The 23,790-nt window shown below is 46.5% G+C and overlaps 1 protein-coding gene across 1 annotated transcript in view; it reads left to right on the top strand.

Annotated features, from left to right (window-relative positions):
• Positions 1 to 490: 490 nt before the first annotated feature.
• The window catches only part of LOC148431091 (FXYD domain-containing ion transport regulator 3-like), a 46,852-nt gene continuing 23,552 nt past the window's right edge, over positions 491 to 23,790 (top strand). Inside the window, exon 1 of the mRNA XM_088466360.1 lies at positions 491 to 675. The gene's annotated coding sequence lies outside the window, so the exon portion shown is untranslated. The remainder of the gene's footprint in view (positions 676 to 23,790) is intronic.

The raw sequence follows: 23,790 nt of genomic DNA, 5'->3' as shown, positions 1-23,790 counted from the left end.
AGGTGCACTATCTTATATGTCCCTATTTAAAAAATGTGGGGGGGGGGGGGGGGCAATGCTCTCTCTGGCACAGGGCACCAAAAAGTCTAGATACGGCTGTTTGCCACTGCCTACGGTCCACCAAGGATAAGATCGCTTTCCAAATCCACCACAGAAATCTGTGGCCAAATTGGACAGATCAATCTGTTCATCACTCAGAACGGCCAACCATCGCTCAGGGTTATTAGTGTAATTGGCAGACATCATCACTCACAAACCTCCTGGGCTCAGCGACTGACCCTACACAATGTGCACAACCTACATGATGGATCAGTAGTCTCAGGCAGGGCATCAGTGGCTGTACTGGGGAGTAGATATCATTACAGCACGTGTAGCCTCAGAGCATTCACAAATCCCCAGTGAATTTCATGTCTCAGCAGAACCACACTCAGCAGAGCCGAGGAAGAGTTAACGCAGACTCCTTCATGTGTCTGCAGCTGGGCTGAGGATCTGCACAGTGGGTGGAGGTGTCTGGCAGTGCAGTCAGTGGGGCCTGTTCTCACCTGTGTGCTGGGAGGGGCAGGACAGTGAGAGCAGATAGGACACAAAACCCAGTCTGAGCTGCTTAGGGCTGGTCCCTCTCATTCCATCTCTGTCTCCCCAATCTCTGGTTCTCCTCTCTCTATCTCCTGAAAGGTAAGAAGAGTCTCTGTGCTGCCTCTGGCTGGTCTCCCTGGGATTGTGCTGGGCTTTATGTATACATATTGCTGATGCCGGAATGATGCAGGAACCTGTTGTTACTTTGTTACACTTATTGGGCTGGAGGAACTTGTTATTGTTCTGTGTGAGAGAGTGTTAGCTCTTATGGCAAATAGATCATTCTCATTCTGTACATTGTTTAATTTACTTATTATGTTACATTTGCAGTGTAGAAAGGTTTTGGGTTGATTATTTCTCCACCAATGCAGATTTATGGAATGGGGTCTGTTCTAGCCTTGAGGGAGATTGTCCCCTGGGGGAGGGGGCAAAAGTTTAAATGTCCTCAGACTTTTTTTTTTTATTTAAGTGTTATCTGTATTGCCCTTAAAGTGACTTTACATTTGTGTGTAAAACTATATATTCATCCCTTTTTAGTTCAGGACACCTGAATTACACTGGTTCTGTGGCTGACTTGGAGACTTGAAGTCACAGAACAGTGTAATTCATGTGTCACGAATCAGAGGGTATATAATATATATATAATTATATGTACTGTATTTCATTTTCTGTATGTATGATCTGTCTGGAATTATCTTCTATAAGCTATTTAATATTTGTAGCATTGCTGTTGCCCAAATGCTGCCTCAACTATGCAGGACACGGTGATTGCAGACTGAAAGCTGGCCACACATCTAAAGATTATCTGTCCAACCAGCCAACTAGTTGATTGGTTTCCTTACCAGATTTTCATTCCAACCAATCAGCAATTTGCTCCCAAACGCTGGAAAATGGACCAAAACTACTGTTTGAACAAATAGTTTAGATCAAACATTTAACAAACTTCTCTGATGACCATTTTCATGTGTTTTCTGGCATTTAGGAGCAAATTGCTGATCATCAGTTACTCCCATACATTACCAGATTCTCATTCCAACCAATCAGCTAGTTGGATGTAAGTTGGTCTAGTGTGTGGCCAGCTTTATATTCCAGGGTGGGACAATTTAATTTAGAATTGACACCACTTGAGGGGATTATAAACATTTTGGTGAATAAACAATTTGATTTTTATCCTGTAAAAATCTTGAGTTTTCACCTAAAACCATGTGAGATTGAGAATAAATGTGATTATGTTTAGAATATGTAACTTTTTTGTTTTTGTACAATATAGCTATACGGTTGGCATTTGGGGGCAATGTATAATGAACCTTTTTGCATAGCTGCCAACATTTCAAAATTTTACAGCACATAGTGACACATTGTAATGTATAGATCCTGTGCACTACATCACCGATCATCTGTGTCTTATGTTTCATTATACAGCACATAGTGACACAATGTAATGTATAGATCCTGTGCACTACATCACCGATCATCTGTGTCTTATGTATCATTATACAGCACATAGTGACACAATGTAATGTATAGATCCTGTGCACTACATCACCGATCATGTGTCCTATGTATCATTATACAGCACATAGTGACACAATGTAATGTATAGATCCTGTGCACTACATCACTGATCATCTGTGTCTTATGTATCATTATACTGCACATTTATTTCTTGTTTGTTTTTGATATGTGGATTATTATTTATTATACTTATGACATCACTAGCATTGCTCAACCTGGACCTTTCTCATGATACCATCAGCATAATAATAATTATTAGCATCAGTTACTTATACCCCTTTTGCACCAGAGATAAATCCCGGGTTATTGCAGGGTAACCCGGGTAGCTCCTTGGTGTAAAAGGGGAGTGGGATGGGTTCCTGGGTGGAGTGACCCAGCATCCAACCCAGGTAACTTGCAGGGTTTAACATGGGAACAACCTGTGAAACCCTGCAGTGTAAACTGTGCAATCCGGGTCATGGTGACCTGGAGCGCGCCGCATGCTTCAGTGGTGCTTGGAGATGACGTAATCTCCAAGCGTCCACTTCCACGCCGGAAGAGCCGGGGCACTGCAGACCCGGCTCCGGTGTGAATGGTGTCGACTCGGGAATATCCTGCGCTGGCTAAATTCCGGGTCTGATCCGGTTTGGAACCCTGTCCCAACCTTCGGCTCAGACCCGGAATTTAGGTATAATGGAGCATACACCCGGTCAGATTTGTCAGATGAACGATTTGAACTATGGGCCTGATTCAGAGCTGCTCGTAAGCGGCCGCTCGTTCGTTCCGAACGATGTTCGCACATCTGCGTATGGGTTGTAATGCACATGCGCCAACCAGTCAGTGCGGTCGGAAATCGTGTGCTCGCAAAATAGCGAATGCCTGCTAATATGAGTGACAGAATGAGGTGTATGTGGGTGGTAACTGGGGAAGGTGTTTGAAAACGGGGAGTGGAGTTCCGAACGCAGGCGTGCTTAAAGGTCAAAACGGGCATTTAATGGGTGTGCATAATTAACAAAGCAGCGTCATTGACCACGTCACTTGGTTGTCTTTTAGCCTGAACTGCTCGCGTGATTGCGGTAGGAAAATGCTACCACAAGAATAGCGAGCAGTTCATACGCCGTTCGATGTACTCGATTAATCTAATAAATAGCCGAGATGACGTATGATGCGAGCGGCCAGGGGGCGTTTTTTCAAAATAGCGAGCGCATGTTTCGTTCGCTCGTTCAGACATTGAGGCGTCAGCAGACCTCAAAGAGCGAGCGCTTAATTTAAATATCCGGCCCCTTTTTCAGAACGACCGTCCGCAAAATAGCGTCCGGCTCTGAATCAGGCCCTATGAACTATTTCTGACTACAAACACATCAGATGTCAGATATCGTTATCTGACCATCGGGAACGCGCATCGATCATCATTTAGACATAACAGATATGTCAGATTTTCCTTCAGATATGAACAATTTTTTTTAAATCGTTATCGTTCAGATCTGAAGAAAAATCTGACCGTGTATGCACCATTAGAGCGGTATTATATAGTCCCAGCATATTCCACTGCGCTTTACACATGGAGACAAATAGAACAAGACTTGATAATAACACACAAGGCGGGTGCATGACGCGTCTCATTCGGTATGTGACTCTTCGCATGCATGACGGCGTTCATTACAACTATATGCATGATGGAAAACGCAGAGGACAGCTCTCGGTAAGAGCGGGTCCTTTGCGAGTGAGGGACGTCCAGGTCTATGACATAGAAGCCCCCCCTGGCGTCATCTGCGCATTGTGGGAGTTGCTGGGAGGGATCTGACTTAATCCCTCCCAGGGGGGGTGTCATGAATACAAGCCCATAGGAATATGATACACAAGGATAGGTGCTACCTATTGCCAGAGGCGCCGAGAGGGGGGTGGTACTAATTACGCCGCTCCCTCTTAAATCACAGCAGCCCAGCACATGCTGAGCAGCAGTCTCCTATACCTCTGGGGGGAGCGATCCCACTGACTGTACCCCCGTGGCTTTGCGCCGTGCTGAAGAGCTCATAGCGCCCCCCCCTCCCCAGCACACACTGCAAAAATATTTAAAAAAGAAAAAAAAACGTATGGTCACACCTCCCACGAATAGGCCATGCCACTTTTCCCCCCGGGGCTGGCCGGCCTCTCTACGGCCCTGCCTATTGCATAATGGTCCAGCCAGACTGCAGAGGTTCTTGGTGGGTGTATGATCCAGTCACTCAGGATAGCTGGCCTGGGGTCAGGAGTATGAGAGGGAAGAAAAAGTTCAGTCTAGGGCGGATGTAATAGGGCAGGATAGGTTACAGAGGTTATGGATGGGCTGTATAGAGGGGATGTAATTGGGCAGGATAGGTTATGGATGGGTTGTATAGAGGGGATGTAATTGGGCAGGATAGGTCACAGAGGTTATGGATGGGCTGTATAGAGGGGATGTAATTGGCCAGGATAGGTTAGAGGTTATGGATGGGCTGTATAGAGGGGATGTAATTTGGCAGGATGGGTTATGGATGGGTTGTATAGAGGGGATGTAATTGGGCAGGATAGGTTACAGAGGTTATGGATGGGCTGTATAGAGGGGATGTAATTGGGCAGGATAGGTTATGGATGGGCTGTATAGAGGGGATGTAATTGGGCAGGATAGGTTATGGATGGGTTGTATAGGGGGGATGTAATTGGGCAGGATAGGTTACAGAGGTTATGGATGGGCTGTATAGAGGGGATGTAATTGGGCAGGATAGGTTACAGAGGTTATGGATGGGCTGTATAGGGGGGGATGTAATTGGGCAGGATAGGTTATGGATGGGCTGTATAGAGGGGATGTAATTGGGCAGGATAGGTTATGGATGGGCTGTAATAGGGCAGGATAGGTTACAGAGGTTATGGATGGGCTGTATAGAGGGGATGTAATTGGCCAGGATAGGTTACAGAGGTTATGGATGGGCTGTATAGAGGGGATGTAATTGGGCAGGATAGGTTATGGATGGGTTGTATAGGGGGGATGTAATTGGGCAGGATAGGTTACAGAGGTTATGGATGGGCTGTATAGAGGGGATGTAATTGGGCAGGATAGGTTACAGAGGTTATGGATGGGCTGTATAGGGGGGGATGTAATTGGGCAGGATAGGTTATGGATGGGCTGTATAGAGGGGATGTAATTGGGCAGGATAGGTTATGGATGGGCTGTAATAGGGCAGGATAGGTTACAGAGGTTATGGATGGGCTGTATAGGGGGGATGTAATTGGGCAGGATAGGTTACAGAGGTTATGGATGGGCTGTATAGGGGGGATGTAATTGGGCTGGATAGGTTACAGAGGTTATGGATGGGCTGTATAGAGGGGATGTAATAGGGCAGGATAGGTTAGAGGTTATGGATGGGCTGTATAGGGGGGATGTAATTGGTCAGGATAGGTTATGGATGGGCTGTATAGGGGGGATGTAATAGGACAGGATAGGTTATGGTTGGGCTGTATAGGGGGGATGTAATAGGGCAGGATAGGTTACAAAGGTTCTGGATGGGCTGTATAGGGGGGATGTAATAGGACAGGATAGGTTACAGAGGTTATGGATGGGCTGTATAGGGGGGATGTAATTGGGCAGGATAGGTTATGGATGGGCTGTATAGAGGCGATGTAATTGGGCAAGATAGGTTATGGATGGGCTGTATAGAGGGGATGTAATTGGGCAGGATAGGTTATGGATGGGTTGTATAGGGGGTATGTAATTGGGCAGGATAGGTTATGGATGGGCTGTATAGGGGGGGATGTAATTGGGCAGGATAGGTTACAGAGGTTATGGATGGGCTGTATAGGGGGGATGTAATTGGGCAGGATAGGTTACAGAGGTTATGGATGGGCTGTATAGGGGGGACGTAATAGGGCAGGATAGGTTACAGAGGTTATGGATGGGCTGTATAGGGGGGATGTAATTGGGCAGGATAGGTTACAGAGGTTATGGATGGGCTGTATAGGGGGGATGTAATTGGGCAGGATAGGTTACAGAGGTTATGGATGGGCTGTATAGGGGGGATGTAATAGGACAGGATAGGTTATGGATGGGCTGTATAGGGGGGATGTAATAGGGCAGGATAGGTTACAAAGGTTCTGGATGGGCTGTATAGGGGGGATGTAATAGGACAGGATAGGTTACAGAGGTTATGGATGGGCTGTATAGAGGGGATGTAATTGGGCAAGATAGGTTATGGAGATTATGGATGGGCTGTATAGAGGGGATGTAATAGGGCAGGTTTGGTTACAGAGGTTATGGATGGGCTGTATAGGGGGATGTAATTGGGCAGGATAGGTTACGGAGGTTATGGATGGGCTGTATAGGGGGGATGTAATTGGGCAGGATAGGTTATGGATGGGCTGTATAGAGGGGATGTAATTGGGCAGGATAGTAACATGTGAGTGCACTGTATGTACAGTATGTGTTATATATTTTCAGATTTTTCCCTGTGAAGAACAGACAGAAGACGTATAACTTAAAAAGCACCATCTTATACATATTAAGCTGCAGTATGTGTTCTGTAGCTGCAATTTGGGAATGTTCTTAATATTCTCAAAATATTCCTACTTCTAATACCTCCCCTTTTGTACATACGAAAACTCAATTCCAATATTAACCAAGACAAAATAACTCTTCCCCATTGGTGCTCATACTACCACAGAGAGAGGGGTACCGAGAGGGGGAGGGGGGTACGAAAATGCCGGGCCCCATGTCCACTGCCCACCTCCCCTTATCTGTCAGTGGCAGCAGCTTGTGTCTCCCCAGCACATGCTTATCAGGAAAAGTTTCCTCTGGCTGTGTAGGAGGGTCGGGGAAGGGACATATCAGACTGATTGGTTCCCCCACCCCCTGCATTTGCCCTTGTCTTAGGGGAAGATGGCGCCCCCCCTTAGGTGCACTACACAGAGCAGCAAATACAATTTAAAAAAAAAAATTGTAAGGTGTGGCCAAGCCTCTTTATACCTCTAAGGTGTGGCTATGCCCCCGATAAGTATCAGGGCCTAGCACCGCTCTCTACGACCCTGCATGCAGACCCTTATCTGCAGGCAATTCACCTTCCTACATTTAGATACAGGACAAAACTAATGTAATCATCCTTTCCGTAACTCATAGGTTTATCAGTCGGACTGATAACTGAGAAAAATAGCTTTCACTTGACAACATAAAAAAACGGCCGCAGGGGGGAGAGGGTTAGGTTTAGGGTCTCCCAGGAGGACTTTGGGTTAGGCACCCCCCTCGGAGGGTTAGGCTAGGTGAATGGGGGGTTAGGGTCAGGCACACCTGGGGGGGAAGTTAGTGTTAGGCATCCCCCCGGGCGGTTTAGTGTGAGGGGGGGGGGGGGGTTAAGGTTAGGCACCCCTAAGGGAGCGTTGGGGGGCGGGAGGGAGAGGGTTAGGGATAGCCTACTTACCTCCCCTGTCGGGATCTTCATCTGCCGGTGTTGGCATTTCATCCGCTGGGCTGACGTTTGGCAGTATAAAATACAGGTTCCGTTTACAGCACAAGCTGCATTATTCCATGTTGTAAATTTCCATAACGTAATGACTGTAACAACAAACTGCTGTTCTGTAACTTATTAGAAACATCTGGGAGTTTTTGGTCATTGTTTCAGGTGTCGGCTGTTTGTGTTTTCAAGCACCATAGAGTTAAAATAAATATATTCCTTTGGAATGAGCCCTTTTGTGTCGCCTGTGCCAGGATTCTATTCAGCTGTAGGAACCACCTGTAGGTATCGGATCGCTGGGGTCAGGCCAACATGTGACCATTGAGGAACTGTAAATAACTTTCACGTGTACGGTTTTTAGTGTAACAGCCAAAAGATGTTCTGTAGATAATGTTTGGAAATATGATCTGATTTTAATATGCAGCAATTTATTTAATCCTATCTATGCTCCAATGTCTCTGTAACCACAATGACGTAGATAAATTGTTGTCAGGCAGGAACTTGTCAGACTGTAGTTGACTTATTAATTTTAGAAAGTGGTAACTTGTCACTCTGGGATTAACGGCAGCAAATAAGATTTTTTTTAATTTATATTAGGGATAAGCGGGTTCGGTTCCCTGAGAACCGAACCCACCCGAACTTCGGGGATCCGGTGCGATCCGAGCCCAAGCTCGGATCTCCCTGTCTGCCCCGGATCCCTCTCCCGAGGCAAAACCTCGAGATCTGCTGTCGGATCTCGAGGTTTTGCCTCGAGCGGCCATTTTAAAAAAAAATGCCTTTGCCTTTAATGGGCAAAGTGCTGATTGGCTGACAGAGCCGTCTGTCACGGCTCTCTGCCAATCAGCATTATGGTGCTCATTTGCATGTAGCACGGACTCGTGAGATCCGTGCTACATGAATCTGTGTGACTGACAGTGACACAGAGCACAGATGGGTCAGTGAGACCCGTCTGTGCTGCTGTGTATTTCAAAGACACAGATGCACGCACGGACCAGGAGATCCGTGCTACTTGCATCTGTGTCATTGACACAGCAGAGCAATGACAGGTCCGTGAGACCCGTCTGTGCTGCTGTGGTAAAATAAAAAAAAAAAACCTGTGTAAAAAAAGAAAAAAATGGCGTGCCCCCCCCCAAAAAAGAGCAACCAGCCCCGGGCATTAGTAACCCAGTGCTGGGTGTGCTTAAATACAGGGGACAAACGACGTAGGGATCCCCTGTACTTAAGCACAACCAGCACCGGGCTAGTCAGAACCAGCGCTGGTTGCCAAAATACGGGGGACAAACGACGTAGGGGTCCCCCGTATTCTGCGCAACCAGCTCTGGGCTCTGATCCGGTCCTGGTTCTGGAAATACAGGGGAAAAAAATTTTGTAGGGTTCCCCTGTATGTTCCAGAACCAGCACTGGACTTTTTCTAGCGGGGGGCTGATGCCACAGCCAGGGGAGCCCTTTCACCGGGCCCCCCAGCCGCAGCATCAGCCCTGACCGCTAGTCAGCCCAGGCCGGGGATCCCTGGAGAGCTGGGGACCCCCCCAATAAAGGGGTCACCCTCTCCAGGGCACCCCAGGCCCAGGCTGATAGCCCGGGGCTATCCCTGCCACCCCTGGTGGCGGTGGGTGGCGGGTTGATTGTGTGGTGTAAATAAAGAATATCAAACATTGTCTTTACAAGTAGAACTGCAAGTCCCAGCAAGCCTGCCCCGCATGCTGGTACTTGGAGAACCACAAGTACCAGCATGCAGGGCATTAAGGGCCCACTAGTACCTGTAGTTCACTTGTAAAGAAATGTTTAAAAAAAACACAGAACACACACACCGTGACAGTATACGTTTATTACACACACACACACACACACACACACACACGTACTCACCTATGTAATCTGTAGCATCGGTCCACTTGTCCGGTAAAGTATCCATAGGGGACCTGTGAAAAAAAACATACTCACCATCTCCTATGCGAGGTTCTGTCCTCTTCGTTCCAAAGTAGGCATCCCCGGACTTGGCAAAAAAACAAAACGAAAACGCGATCCACGAACTTAGTACCGTTCTATAGAACGGTACTTCCCGAATGAGAGCTTAGCGGCGGGGTATCACCATGGAAACCCCGCTGCTAAGCGTTCATTGGCTGAGAGACGGGAGATGACCTCTCTCAGCCAATGAACGGCTCCCTCCATTGTAGTCAATGGTGGGAGCTGCAAGGTTATTAAAGTTTACCCTGCTATCAGCCTGGGCCTGGGGTGTCCTGGAGAGGGTGACCCCTTTATTGGGGGGGGTCCCCAGCTCTCCAGGGATCCCCGGCCTGGGCTGACTAGCGGTCAGGGCTGATGCTGCGGCTGGGGGGCCCGGTGAAAGGGCTCCCCTGGCTGTGGCATCAGCCCCCCGCTAGAAAAAGTCCAGTGCTGGTTCTGGAACATACAGGGGAACCCTACTAATTTTTTTTCCCCTGTATTTCCAGAACCAGGACCGGATCAGAGCCCAGAGCTGGTTGCGCAGAATACGGGGGACCCCTACGTCATTTGTCCCCCGTATTTTGGCAACCAGCGCTGGTTCTGACTAGCCCGGTGCTGGTTGTGCTTAAGTACAGGGGATCCCTACGTCGTTTGTCCCCTGTATTTAAGCACACCCAGCACTGGGTTACTAATGCCCGGGGCTGGTTGCTCTTTTTTGGGGAGGGGCACGCCATTTTTTTTCTTTTTTTACACAGGTTTTTTTTTTTTTTTTTTACCACAGCAGCACAGACGGGTCTCACGGACCTGTCATTGCTCTGTGCCAATCACACAGATGCATGTAGCACGGATCTCCCGGGTTCGTGCTACATGCAAATGGGCACCATAACGCTGATTGGCTTCCTGTCTGCCACTGCAGTGCCACTCCTAGATGGGCCACGTGTTTGTGCCGCCCACTTGTGTCGCTTAGCATAGTCATCCAGCTACCTCGGTGCAACCTTTTGGCCTAAAAATAATATTGTGAGGTGTGAGGTGTTCAGAATAGAGTGGAAATGAGTGGAAATTAATGTTATTGGGGTTATTAATAGCGTAGGAACAAAAAAAGGCCCATTTTATGTGATTTTAGCGGTTTTTTTTTATTTTTTAAGAAAAAATCCAGATCCAAAACACAAAACCCAGATCCCAAAACACGGAAGGGTGGTTTTGGCAAAACCAATCCAGATCCAAAACACGAAGAAAGATCCAGATCCAAAACCAAAACACGAAAAGTGGCCGGTGCACACCCCTAATTTATATTTATCTAATAAATCCTATATTATTGTAAGCCAGCCCCCTGTGCCGTACAGCCAGCGCATTCAGTCGTTATCCAAAAAGTCACTATTGGGCATGTTGGGAGGTGCATCTGATTGGACGACAATATTTGCGTCTGAACATTCCGAAGGTTCAATCCCTGACTTTATATATCTGTTATACATTGTGTGTGATCCTGCGCATGTCCTGAGACAATCTGGAACTTTTTTTCCAAACTGCCTGTGGAAGGGAGTTGGTTCCTGAGGCTCATAACCAGGGCACGGATCCCGGTTATCCTGGTTCATGCTGACTGTCCTAACTCTGTCAGGCAATGTGGGGTACACACCTGAGCGATGTATCGGCTGGTCGACCAATCCAACGATGTGGTGTTCTACACAAACTATATGTGCATACATGCTTAAACATCGGCCGTCTGACCTTTCTGACTGCAGGTACCAGCTGTGGCGTCATTGTCACTGGTGTCTGTGGCCAGCATATGGTTCAGATATATTGTGTATCTACCTGCCGATGGTTGGAACGATACAGTATATCGCTCATCGGCTGTACGAACAATATATATCGTCCAGTGTGTACCCAGCTTTATTTATAAACCCCATTCAGGGAGGCCTCTGTATTAGGGGTCTTATTTCTAAAGGACTTTTTTTTACCTTTTTAAAATCATGTGTAAACAGCAGGTTCTGTCTGATTTACGTATCAGGGCTATTTCACAATCTTATTCAGGAGATATCCTGTAGCTTTTGCTTTAGGCATGACCATTGATTGACTGTACAGGATGGTTTTGCCATCGATGGTGTAGATCCATTGGTTCTCCACCATCGATGAGACAGTCCCCCGCAATTTTGTTTTAAATTCTCTCCCTGGCACCAGGTCACAGAGAAATCGCTCTATCACTGAAATGTGAACAAACCTCTCAACACTGCCATTATTGGTGGTTTGACCGCATTCCCCCCAATATTCTCCACACTGGAAAGCGGAACTTTCCGGAGCTCATAGAAGCTCATGGGCTTCATTCTGCATCATTCGCTGAGAGGGATCGAATAGGATCCTGACCAGGGTCCCCGCGGCTCGTGCAAGCGCTAGCTGATGGCCGTGCGTGTGCATAAGGATTCCTGCATCATAAACCTGAAAGTCCTCACACCGCAGAGGATGGCTCTTATTGGAAGAGTTGTCCTTTTCAGTTTTAATTGCAAAACTACATGTATACAGCATTAATATACGCTGCTATGCATGCAGTAAGTGGTGCGATGTATCGCATTCAAAATTCACTGATTCATCCCGCCCAAGAGAGTAGGGATGACATCGGTGGGCGAAAACCATCAATGGCTCCCCATCGATGGCTTCATACTATTGAGGTTAACCACCAATGGTACCAACAATGACCATTGATGGTTAACTCGCCGGTAGGTTTTCGCTGCGTTCTCACAAGAGTACATGTATCATGGAGGTTGGACACTGGAATGCCTGGGACGGCGTCACAGAGGGTGGGAGAAGGGTATATTCCCGCAGTGCTCACTATGTGGCCAGGAGTATGGTGTACTATGGCTTCTCCGTAGCTCTGATGTGAACTACTGACCACATCTACCCCCCCCCCCCCATTTGTATCACCAGAAATTTGTACGTGTTTCATGGTACAAGTATATCCAGAGGAGCTTTGTTAGGTAAAGAACAATTGTAATAGATCTGTGTAACTGGTCTTACAGAGACCTAAGGGCTATGTTTGTCACTGGGAGAGGAGCACCTAAGACAGGGTCTCTCCTTAGTTATTATTCCATGCAGCTGACTATCGCTGGGTTTCCCCAGTGTTAGATATTTATAGTGCTCTCCTACAATCTTACCCCAGGGGTAGGCAATGCCCGGCACTCTAGCTGCTGTGGAACTATACATCCTAGCATGCCCTAACAACAAAACACAGGCAGGGCATGCTGGGATGTGTAGTTCCACAGCAGCTGTAGTGTCACGCATTGCCTACCCCTGTCTTACCGCATGCAAAGCACGGGGAAGGTAGTTATGGTGTATTTCTCAGTACCGGTGACGCGGTCTGTCCTAATGATACGGAAATCTCCGGATGGCGATAGCAGGTGTCATACACAAGTAAAAATGCTTTATTATTAAAATAGGAAGTGTTTTTCCACTGCAGATTTATATAATAAATCATCCCTCTCCCCTTCCTATAAGCCCCCTCACCCTGTGTAACATCTCTCCTTGCTGGAGGCCAAGCTCTCCCCATCGCCCTACAGTCCGGCTTTGTAATGCAAATCGCTTCTTTTTAACCATTTACAGAGTAATGTGTACAAACACTGCGACCTTCCCAGAGGAGCTGACTACACTGTGCTGGGTCCGCACAGATCAACTCTGAGCTGCGACTGGGAGAAATTGGAAATTACGTTTTAATTTGCATTTATCTCAATGCTGATGGATATTACAGGAAAGCATATACAGTACAGAAGTCAGAATAGGCTGTTCTCATTGGAGGACGAGTGCATGGATCACCGGTCTTTGTACCTTGAAAATGTAACTCATATTACTTTGGACCTTTTCGGTGTCTAAAGCTGGGTGCGGGTGCACACCAGGATGACTGACAGATTGGCAATCGTTGGCCTACTGTGACATGTCTGATGTCACAACTGGGCGGGCAATTACATGTCTCCGCCCAGTTGAGCTGTCAGTCACCAGCGAGCTCTGCAGCAAGTGTACAGGAGATCGTCTGACCGCCCGTTCACACAGCGCGATGCACCAATATGTCTGCGGATATATCTGCCATCGGCTGTGCAGCTTAGACAATGCGATATGTCTGTGATCAACGTCGTTCTCAGACATATTGTCTGTACACACTGACTGATGCGCACACGATATATCGGTCATTCAATTGAACGGCTGATATATCGTCCAGTGAGTACCCAGCATTACATTCAGGAAGCCCTTACTGTAAGCCGATATCCTGTATCTCTCAAACTCTTTATTAGATATACTTAAAAATATTCTTAACTGATGCACTAATTATAGAACCTGAACAATATACTGGATGTTTAAAGGTGCCTACACACATAGCGATGTGCTGCCGATTCAACGATGTTTACGATTTCCCTTGAAATTCTCCTGGCGGCTCCCCGACAGTCCTGCTCACGATTTGGCACATTATTTGGTTTATGAACAAACGATACATCGTGTAGCCTTTCTTTTTGTTCAGTGCATCATATCCCAGATTGTCAGATCTGCCCTACTGCACGGCAGATCTAAAGATGCGATGTGCAACCAGCGGGGGACGCGCATTGTGATCGTGAGTGGTGACTTACGATTAGGACATATTTTACACGATCTGTCGTTCCAATGCATTGGAATCGAGCAGATCGGGTAAAATATCGCTATGTCTGTAGGCACCTTTTAATTTACTGTAAAGGGGCCTATTCATCATCCATAACAATGGAAAGGCTGAAGGTGTCAAATTACCCCTAACTTCCGTTACCTATTTTTTTTTTGGTCTTAAAGTGGGTTAACGCATAAGAAGAATAGATCGGAGGTCCGGATCCATAGAGGGTTAAATCATAAAAATAGCTTAAACTTCAAAGTAAGTTACACTACACAAGTCTGTAATCTCATCACAGTAATGATTACGCTGAAAATAAAGAGTATAGTTTAAGGGCAAAGTGATTTAATAGTTGCATTAATTCTGTGTACAGTGTTGCCCAACACCAAACAGTTACCAGTGACTGGCATCAGATACAATGGGTTACACAATAACCAGTCTGTGTCGGCTTCAGATGAATGGTGAAGTGTTGCAATAAAGACAAGTTTACACTAGATGAGTCTATAGACATGGCAGTAAGCCTGCTGATATGTGTGGCTGGCCTATGGAATGTCCTGACCTGCAGCTGCAATGCAATGTAATGTATAATAAAGCTGCTACAACATCTCAAGCTTTCAAAATCCTAATGTACTAACTTTCCGATGGAACCTCCTGGGCTCTGTATACTCCGTGCCGCTGGCTCTGTGACTGGGGTGCACCACATTTTAATGGTCTCTTATGGTGCATACACACGGTCAGATATGTTAGATCAGTGGTTCTCAAACTCGGTCCTCAGGACCCCACACAGTTCATGTTTTGCAGGTCACCCAGCAGGTGCACGGGTGTAATCATTACTCACTGACACATTTTAAAAGGTCAACAGGTGGAGCTAATTATTTCACTTGATTCAGTGTGGAGACATGGAAAACATGCACTGTTTGGGGTCCTGAGGACCGAGTTTGAGAACCTGTGTGTTAGATGAACGATTTCAGATTGTATTAAAATGAATGGAATTGTCCAAATCTGACTGCAGACACATCAGATGTCAAATATCGTTTTCTGACAAGCGGGAACGCGCATCGTTCATCGTTGCAGATTTTCTTTCAGATATCTGAATGATTTTTAAAATTGTTATCGTACAGATCTGACAGAAAATCTGACCGTGTGTATGCACCATTACCATTAAGATGGTCGCACGCTGTAGAATTATCTGGCAGATCAGCTGAGCGATTTATGATCGGCCAGGGAATTGTATAACTAACTTATACGCACGCACAGTCTCCATTTATAGTAGATTGGCTCTTCCAGCATTAACCAGTTACCTGGCACTAGAGCTGGGCATTAGCTGACACTGTCGCATCTCATGTGACTGTGCCGTCCTGCTGCGTCCCCCCCCTCGTCTGTAACAGAGGAAACTTGTTCTGCACATGTGCAGTACAGATGTCTTCCTCCTGCTCTGACCGCCTACATTGCTTCCGGTAGCGTGCCCCAGAATACTGTGCGAATGGCACTCCGGGGTGCATGTACCTAAACCAAAAGTGTGAGGAGGTAAACATGGTTTCCATCAAAGCACTCTCTGCCCGCCAAGCAGTAAACACCGGGGAGAAGAATATGGATATGGGCTACAGGAAAATGGCCGCCGCTCTCCAGTACACTGATGGCTGCACGAGTGGCTGTCTGTATTTGTATATAATATTATATGAGTACATCTATACAGGTCTCCCTGGTTTTTGCTTTACACAGGTTTATGAAAAACCTATTTATTCATGTGGATTTCCACCTGGGCATACGTCCTTATGCTAATGTTACGTTGGACATTTATAAATATATTTAGTATTTTGCTGTTTGTTAAACATTTGCTTGTTTACCTTGCGCTGATCCTCCTCGGTGTCAGGGCGTTTCTATATGACCCGTAGGTCTGTGTTGTTTCTTAGTGATGCAAACAAGTCAATAAAACAAAGTTTAATAAAGAGCAGAGCAGCCATATTGTGCCACGGACGCCCCTTTTGTCTGCGTTCCGTTTCCCCAGCGCTTCCTTTCCTGTCCTGTATATTAATTGTAGCCTTGTTTGTAGAACTGTTTCCCCTTCATCGCCCCCCTTGTGCCGTTCCCCCAAGTTACCGGCTTCCTTGACTTGTTTTTCTTCCTCTCTGTGGATTCTGTTTTGTCCCAGAGATGTTACCCCAGCAACGCCATCTCCTGCTCTCACACGGACCCTCATTGTGGGCCCAGCCCCATCGCTATAGAAAATCCCAACACGGATTCCTCCTGCCTGGAACGTTCTGTACACGGCTCACAAGTCCTGAATAGATTTAGCATCTCGCTGCTGAATTCCCAGCTAGATTCACAAACGATGATTCTTCATATCATTCCGGGGCACGAAGCACAGAAGAATGCGTGAGGGTGTTATACACAACTGTCACAGGGAATGTATATACCAGGCATCGTGGTGCTATTTGCTCCTGCATAGGAAGTCTGGTCATTCCTAATATAGGAAGCTAGTTGTCATATAAAACCATTGGCTAAGTTGCAATCTGTGTAGTCACACAGGGGGAGATGTATTAACGGCAAAATGTGGTAAAACCCCCGAAAAAGCAGTTTTCGGGGGTTTTAGCGCATTCCCCGTATGTATTAAGCAGCAGAATGCGCTGCATTCTGCTGCTTCGTGTCGCTAGGTAACGCCACCTTCAGGTGGCGTTACCCAATAGAAGCCTATGGGCTTCTTTGTGCGACGCTCGGGACTGGGAGGGATCCGATCGGATCCCTCCCATGAGCCCCCGCGGCCTTCTGCGCATGCGCAGAAGGACTTCTGGGTGTTCAACCCGGAAGTCCCTCTGCCCGGCAGCATCGCAAAGGACAGCTCTCATCGAGAGAGCTGTCCTTTGCGAAATCCTTGGTACATACCGCGGTAATGAACCGCGGTATGTACGCGAAGTCAGGGGGGATGTACCGCAACAGCTATGTCGCCGTTAATACATCTCCCCCACAACCTGAAATGGTTTCATACAGTTAGAACTAGCGACCCCAAGCTCGGCTTTGCACGGGTGCAATTTTCAAGTTACAGCAATAGTCTGGTTTAAGTGATGTCTTATAAGATTGCCTTGCAGACGATAATAGTCCCCCACCCTTTTTTCTTTTTGTTTCTGACGACAAGAAAAGATTTAGATTTTACGTGACACACCGAAGGGCCACAAAGTTATTCATGAGCTAAACAGTCTCCACTTCGGTCAACTCCAGCCACGTTAAAGGTGGGTACACACCTGACAGATATATCTGCAGATGGTCGTTCAATCACACTGAATGGCCATCATCTGCTCATGCCCTATGGTCCCGGGGGGGTGGGACCCGGCGAGCGGGTCGGGGGACTGGTCCCGCCCCCTCCTCGCGGCTGCCGCTGTGTGTGTGTATGTACAGGCGGTCTGCAGACATATCTACCCATCGGCTGTGCAGCACAGCCAATGCGATTTATGTCGGTGAATGCAGACATATCGCGGGTACATACTGGCCGTCAGGCAGCAGATACATTGGCCGATCAAATGATCTGTCAGTGTGTACCCAGCTTAAGTGTCTGTCCATGTTCTTTATGTTCATGCCAATGCAGACTCTCTTACAGGAAAGTGGATCGGTTTGAAATGAAAGAATTGTTTTTCACATAAATTAAATAGGAACGGAAAAAATGGGAAAAACTTACATTTTGCATCTGTAAACCCGGCTTGTGTTTATGTTTTCTAGAGAAACTGGTTAATATTAAGCTCTACGTGGTGTAAAATAAAGTCCATCGTTGTGATAACGGTTTCAGTAACATAAGCCAAGAAAGTGCGGAGATGCCTTTTTTTCTTTATTTTCTTTCTTTTTTATCGACTTCATTAAAACATTCGCTGCTCGGCCGCCTTTTGTCATACATTAATGTGTCCTACACCTAATCCTTCCTCCACACATGCTCTATAGAATAGTGACAGCTGCATCAAAATCCATCCAGTGGTTCTCGAGATTAGCTCGAAAACGGACAGACGCCTGCCAGGGACTTTGGGCCTGATTCAGAGCCGCACACTCTTCTTTTTTTTTTTTTTTGTTCCAGCCTCCTGGCCGCTCGCTAAGCTCTGGGTGACCACCCACAGCTTTTGCGAGTGGCCAGGTGATGGACGAGACCCTTGTGGTCGGGTCTCGTCCATCGCAAGCCCCAGTGGACTTCCTGCTCTAATAGAGCAGGAAGACCACCTACTGACATTACTAGTGATGTCAGTAGGGCCGCCCACAAATGGAAGGCGTTCACTCAGTTTGTCCAGCCACCCCCCCCTGCCCGCCTCCAAAAACGGGGCGAGCTGTCAATCGCAATCGACAGCCGCCCCATTTTGGTGCGAGACCCGTAGTGACTGAGCGCCCATTGCTGGCCGGGTCTCGTGCATGCGCACGCCGGAGACTGCACATGTGCAGGGGGCAAGCATCGACCCACTTGCGAGCGGGTCTGAATCAGCCCCTTAATTTTATACTATGTATAGATTACCAGGCATCCTGTGAGTAAGGTGTCTGACCCATGAATGGGCATCAACAGTCATTGGCCAATGGCAAGTGTTTTTTTTCTACTGTTGCCGCATCATCGATGGCACTCGGGAATCAATGGCTCAACCTTTTGATAGTTTTCTGCCAGTTGTTAAAGAAACATTGGCCATCGATAGTGGTGCCATTGATGGGAATCACACTGACTATGGTGTATGAAATCCTGGGTATGACATGCTGAGCAATGTGTAAATACAGATGGATGTAACTGAAGGGAACCTGACTGCCTCTGCCCACCAAAACATCCCTAGAACATCGTAGAGATGGTGTTGGAGACTCCATCTCCGAAAAAATATCGCTGTCAGCTGGGATTTATGGGTACTCGGACCCACCCCCCTCCTTCTGCGTTCACCACTGACTAGATCAATCCCTCTTACATTACAGTTAAATGTTGGGAATTGTCTACAATTTCAGTGCATATTCCAAATGTCACCTTCTCCAAATGTGTTGTTACACCACTGGCATTTTAATAGATTTCTTTGCACTTCTAAATTTTAATATTTTTATTTTTGTAATCAATGATCTAAATATATAACCCTTGATCTTTTGCCTGCAATTCTGCATATGTAGGGATCTCCGGTGTCTGCCTTTTGCAGTCTGTCCTGCTGTTTGCAATCTGGCCTTTGGCTGGTGAGTTTATACCACTGATTGTACAAAAAAACACAATTCTATCGGTTTCCGCTGTTAGTGTTTTATGTTGGGAGAGATTATGACTTTCATCTGGGAACTTCCAAAATCCAGGCTGTTCCCAGACTGGGGTTGTCCACTGAAAAGGTGCTCTGCCCGTCTCTTCAACAAATCCACAAAAAACATGGAGCTGGTATCAGTGCTGATGGTGGCTCCATCTACTCTCCACCACTGTTATGATCACTTACGATGGGTCCTTGTTGGTGTATAGTTGTATACACCCAAGTAGTAGAGTCCTAACAGCTTAACCCCATTTACTACTGTTAAAGAATCCAGAGAATCCTTCATAACTCTCATTTCTGTATCAAGAACTATTTTACGTGAAAGTTAAAGATGGCAGTAATGTTATTAAACTGAAATAATATTCAATGACCTGAAGCCCATCCATTAACTTGAAGGTAATTGTCCATGAAACGTCTTGGTGATCTCCTTGGTCTAAGGGAATTGACGTCTTGCCTTCCCATATCCTGCTAATACAGGTTGTCTGCTATTGGTGTAATCTCAAGCGGACTTGCCTTATTGCCTCATCTGCGCCTGGTGCCTCTCCATGTCTCGGTTTGCACTGGTGTGCCAAGTCTTCTGCCAAAGAGTATATTGCACTAGGATTTTAACCCATTGTAGTCAGTGCTGCTGTGGAATTCAGTCTTTAATTCTCATACAGGGGCAGAACAATGGGAGACTATGGAGGCGTCTGCCGCTGGGCTCCAGCACTGAGGGGCACCTCCTCCATTGTCCACAACATATTCACCCCACTTAGGGCTGTAACTATGTACCTGGAGTGTACCGTCACCGATACATGGCACCTGAGAAGCCACCATACACTAGTGGAGAGCTCCATGTCAGACCATCAGCTGCTGCCTCCGTCTGTCTATAGCTTTGTCTGCATGCGAATTGCTACATTACAGTGTCAGTGGCTGTGATGGGGGGGGGGGGCACCAAATTATAACTTTCCTACAAGCGTTTGGGATGAACTTACACCACTGTTCTCATACGATGTTTTGACAGTACATGTAGTGATAACTAATAATGTTACTATTAATGTACAATTCTGTTAGCAGCATTGAAAACACATTTTGTCCCTTAAGTAGCTTTTACTAAAGTGAGTTTTACAAGTGATGTTGCCCATAGCAACCAATCAGATTCTACTTAACATTTAACTAGCACTTTCTAGAAGATAATAGCTAGAATCTGGTTGCTATGGGCAACATCACTTTTAAAACTCACTTAAACATGTATAATAAACACTGTTGCAAGGAAAACATACTGGCTGATATTTTCACATGCAGATCTCATTGGAAACTTTGGCCTTCATTCAGAGCCGTGCGCTCTGCTCAGAGCGTACGCTCTGAAAGAGGGCCGCCCTCCATAAAAACGAAGCGTCCTCCTGGACGCTCGTATAGCTGTGGGTCACCACCCACAGCCTATAAGAGCGTGCAGTTTGATGGCCGCGATGGTCGTGACCATCGCGACCATCGAAACTGGGTGCCGGAGCCTGCGGTTGAGGTTTTCAACCGCAAGCCCCGGAGTGATTTTGGCTCTGACATCACTAGTGATGTCAGTGGGCCGGCTTCTGACGGGAGGCGTTCCCGTGGGAATGCCCCCGTCAGGGAGGCACGCCCACCAAAGGGGGCGTGCTGTCAATCAACATCGACAGCACGCCCCCTTTGATCAGACACAACGCTGGCGCCCGCCATCGTGCGCATGCGCAGAGCACAACATCGACCCACTTGCGAGCGGACAGCCGCTTGCGAGTGGGTCTGAATCAGGCCCTTTATTCTAACACTGGGCCCTGCCTCATGCTCTACACACCGTGGGACTTCTGTTCAGGGAGGATCTCCAGCAAATGGGGATTTATTTTTTTTTGCAGCATTTTTCATTAGACCTTGCATCGAGTCGTCCTGCCCAAACCAGTCTGTTTCCCAGTTCAGTGTCTTGGTTGGCAGCTTCATTTCCCCAGGAGCAAAACAAACTGGTTCTGTGATGTCACATGAGGTGAAGGAGCGCCCGAATGCTGAATGTCAGCTCGCTCTTCACTTCACACACACACATACACTTGCCTACTTTTGAAAAAGCATTTCAGGGAGATTGTGAAAGCAGCACCTATGAGCGCGGCAGTAAAGTGGGCGTGTCCTGCTACATCTGAGAGGCGTAAAATTGATTTACATCCACATGTAAATGAGCCCCAAAGCAGTTAGTAAGATCTACTTGTTGATGAAACACACTACTTCTCAGAAAATACATGTAACCATAGGGATCATTGTGCCTTATATCCAATGCAGGGAAATTACACTAATGATCCCGTTTGAATGTATATATCTCTATTTTTTTCTTTTATACAACAGTGTTATAATGGGGGTAATGTGAAATGAGGGAGATTGCTATACTCTTCAGGGAGACAGGGAGATTGCTGCTATTTCAGGGAGTCTCCCTGACAATGAGGGAGAGTTGGCAAGTATGACACACACTGTAGTGAACCCCCTCTTGCGTACTTGGGGGATTTTGTTTCAAACAGAACCTGGGGAGCATTTATGGCATAAATCTTGTTTGGGGGGAAAAAAAAACCTACACACACCTTTTTTAAAGTCCATTTAGGTAACAACCTGTGTAAACAGATTTAGGGTTGTATTCAATTAGAGCAAAAAGCCGTAATTGCCCAAAGTTTCGCCTATTGCCGCTTTTCGCCTGTTCGGAACTTATCTCCAAATTCAATTCCAGCCAGAATTCGCCTAAGCAGAAACTCAATGCAATGTAATAGTCACCGGCTATTCTTAGGAGAAACTTTTTCGCCTAAGTGTAAATGTGGGGCAACGACCCAGAACCCTTGGCACAGTCCCCCAAAGGCCAAATCTTGCAAGAACGATAAAAAGAATACCCCAAAAAAGTAATATGGGGGCGGGGGGGGGGGGGCAAGCATAAAAACTAGCGAAATAGACTTCTTGGGTCTGCAAGGATGGGTCAGGTGTTTTTCGGATTGCTGGTGCATTTTTTTTTTTTTTTTTACATTTTTAAAAGTTCACTTTAGAGACTTAAAAATATGCTAGCGCCCATCTTCAAGTGTCCCGAATTTTACAGGACTACTTGTTTTCCCCAAAAATTCTGCTTTATGCCATTCTTCACCACTAATGCAAAGACGCTAATAAGAGGCAAATTAAACAACTTAAGTACCCAACACTTTTATTAGGACTATTAGGTAATCGATGTAGATGTGTACTAAGTCAGTGCTTCTTTTTTGGGGGTACAGACTGATTTCCCCACTTCTGACAGTACATTCCGCCTGTTCCGCATTCGCCGCCTTCCGTTTTCTAGTGTTTAGGAATTTAAGAGGGCGAAAAGTGGGAACGCGCACAAAGTTTTCGCCTCTGAAACAGGTGGAAAGTCGGACAGGCAAAACCTTTTCGCCTCTAATTGAATACGGGCGTAAGATAATAATGGTGACAAATTATACCCTGTGATATTAGTCTGATGAGCCCACGTTAGGCCCCAGCACAGATTTAAGGGTTCTGAATAAGAAACTGCAGATAAATGCGCCCCCTAGAATGGTATCACTATGTAATAAGGGTTTGCTGCGTCTCACCCATCTGTTCCTACTAATGTGATGGGACTACAAAGGCAGGTTTGGCTCATGCGTCTGTGAGAACGGCCTTTGTTTGCTGCAATAACCTTCCAGGATGACCTTGAGGATTCTGTAATAAGTGGAAAAACTTTCCTCTGTTTTATTATTTATTACCAGGTATTTATATAGAACACAAATATTCCGCAGCACTTTACAGAGAATATTTGGCCATTCACATCAGTCCCTGCCCCAGTGGAGCTTACACTCTATATATCTATATTCCCCACCACATGTACACACACCCACCAGGGATGATTTTTTGGGGACCCAATTAACCTACCAGTATATTTTTGGAGTGTGGGAAGAAACCGGGGTACCCGGAGGAAACGCACGCAAGCACAGGGAGACTATATAAACTCCACACAGTTATGGCTGTAGTATGAATCGAACCCACGACCTCAGTGCTGTGGGGCAGTAACGCTAACCACTACACCGTCTGTGCTTTGCCTTCAAGTCCAGAACTTCATTATCTTGTGAAATCTTTTCTACAGTTTTTTTCTTACTACCGTGTGACAAACTTGCCAAAATTATCTAACGCCCCTCTAGGACCTGCAGGTGGCCATTGCCAGAGCGGTGACTCTAATGTCATTGTCCCATTGTCAAGATGCCCCAAATTGTGGCATCGAGCAGATGTGGTGGAGCAATGATGCGATTTGCTGTGAATTGCGTTGTCATGGCTCCTTGTTGCCCATTTCTTCGGGAGGTGGGTGGGATGCGGAAGGGTGACCCCTCTGTTCCAGGAGTCTGTGGGATTATAGCACCAAAGTTTTGGCTATTTCATCATTCGGCTTCAGTGCCTCTTAGTATTGGGTGCACCTAGACCTAGACCCAGTTACTGACGTTTTCCTCTAGTGCAGTAATTAGGTGAG

The sequence above is a fragment of the Taudactylus pleione genome, unplaced genomic scaffold (assembly GCF_031769625.1).
Source record: "Taudactylus pleione unplaced genomic scaffold, aTauple2 ptg002907l, whole genome shotgun sequence".
Lineage (NCBI taxonomy): Eukaryota > Metazoa > Chordata > Amphibia > Anura > Myobatrachidae > Taudactylus > Taudactylus pleione.
The sequence above is the reverse complement of the archived record's forward strand: the minus strand, read 5'-3'. Positions and strand labels throughout refer to the sequence as shown.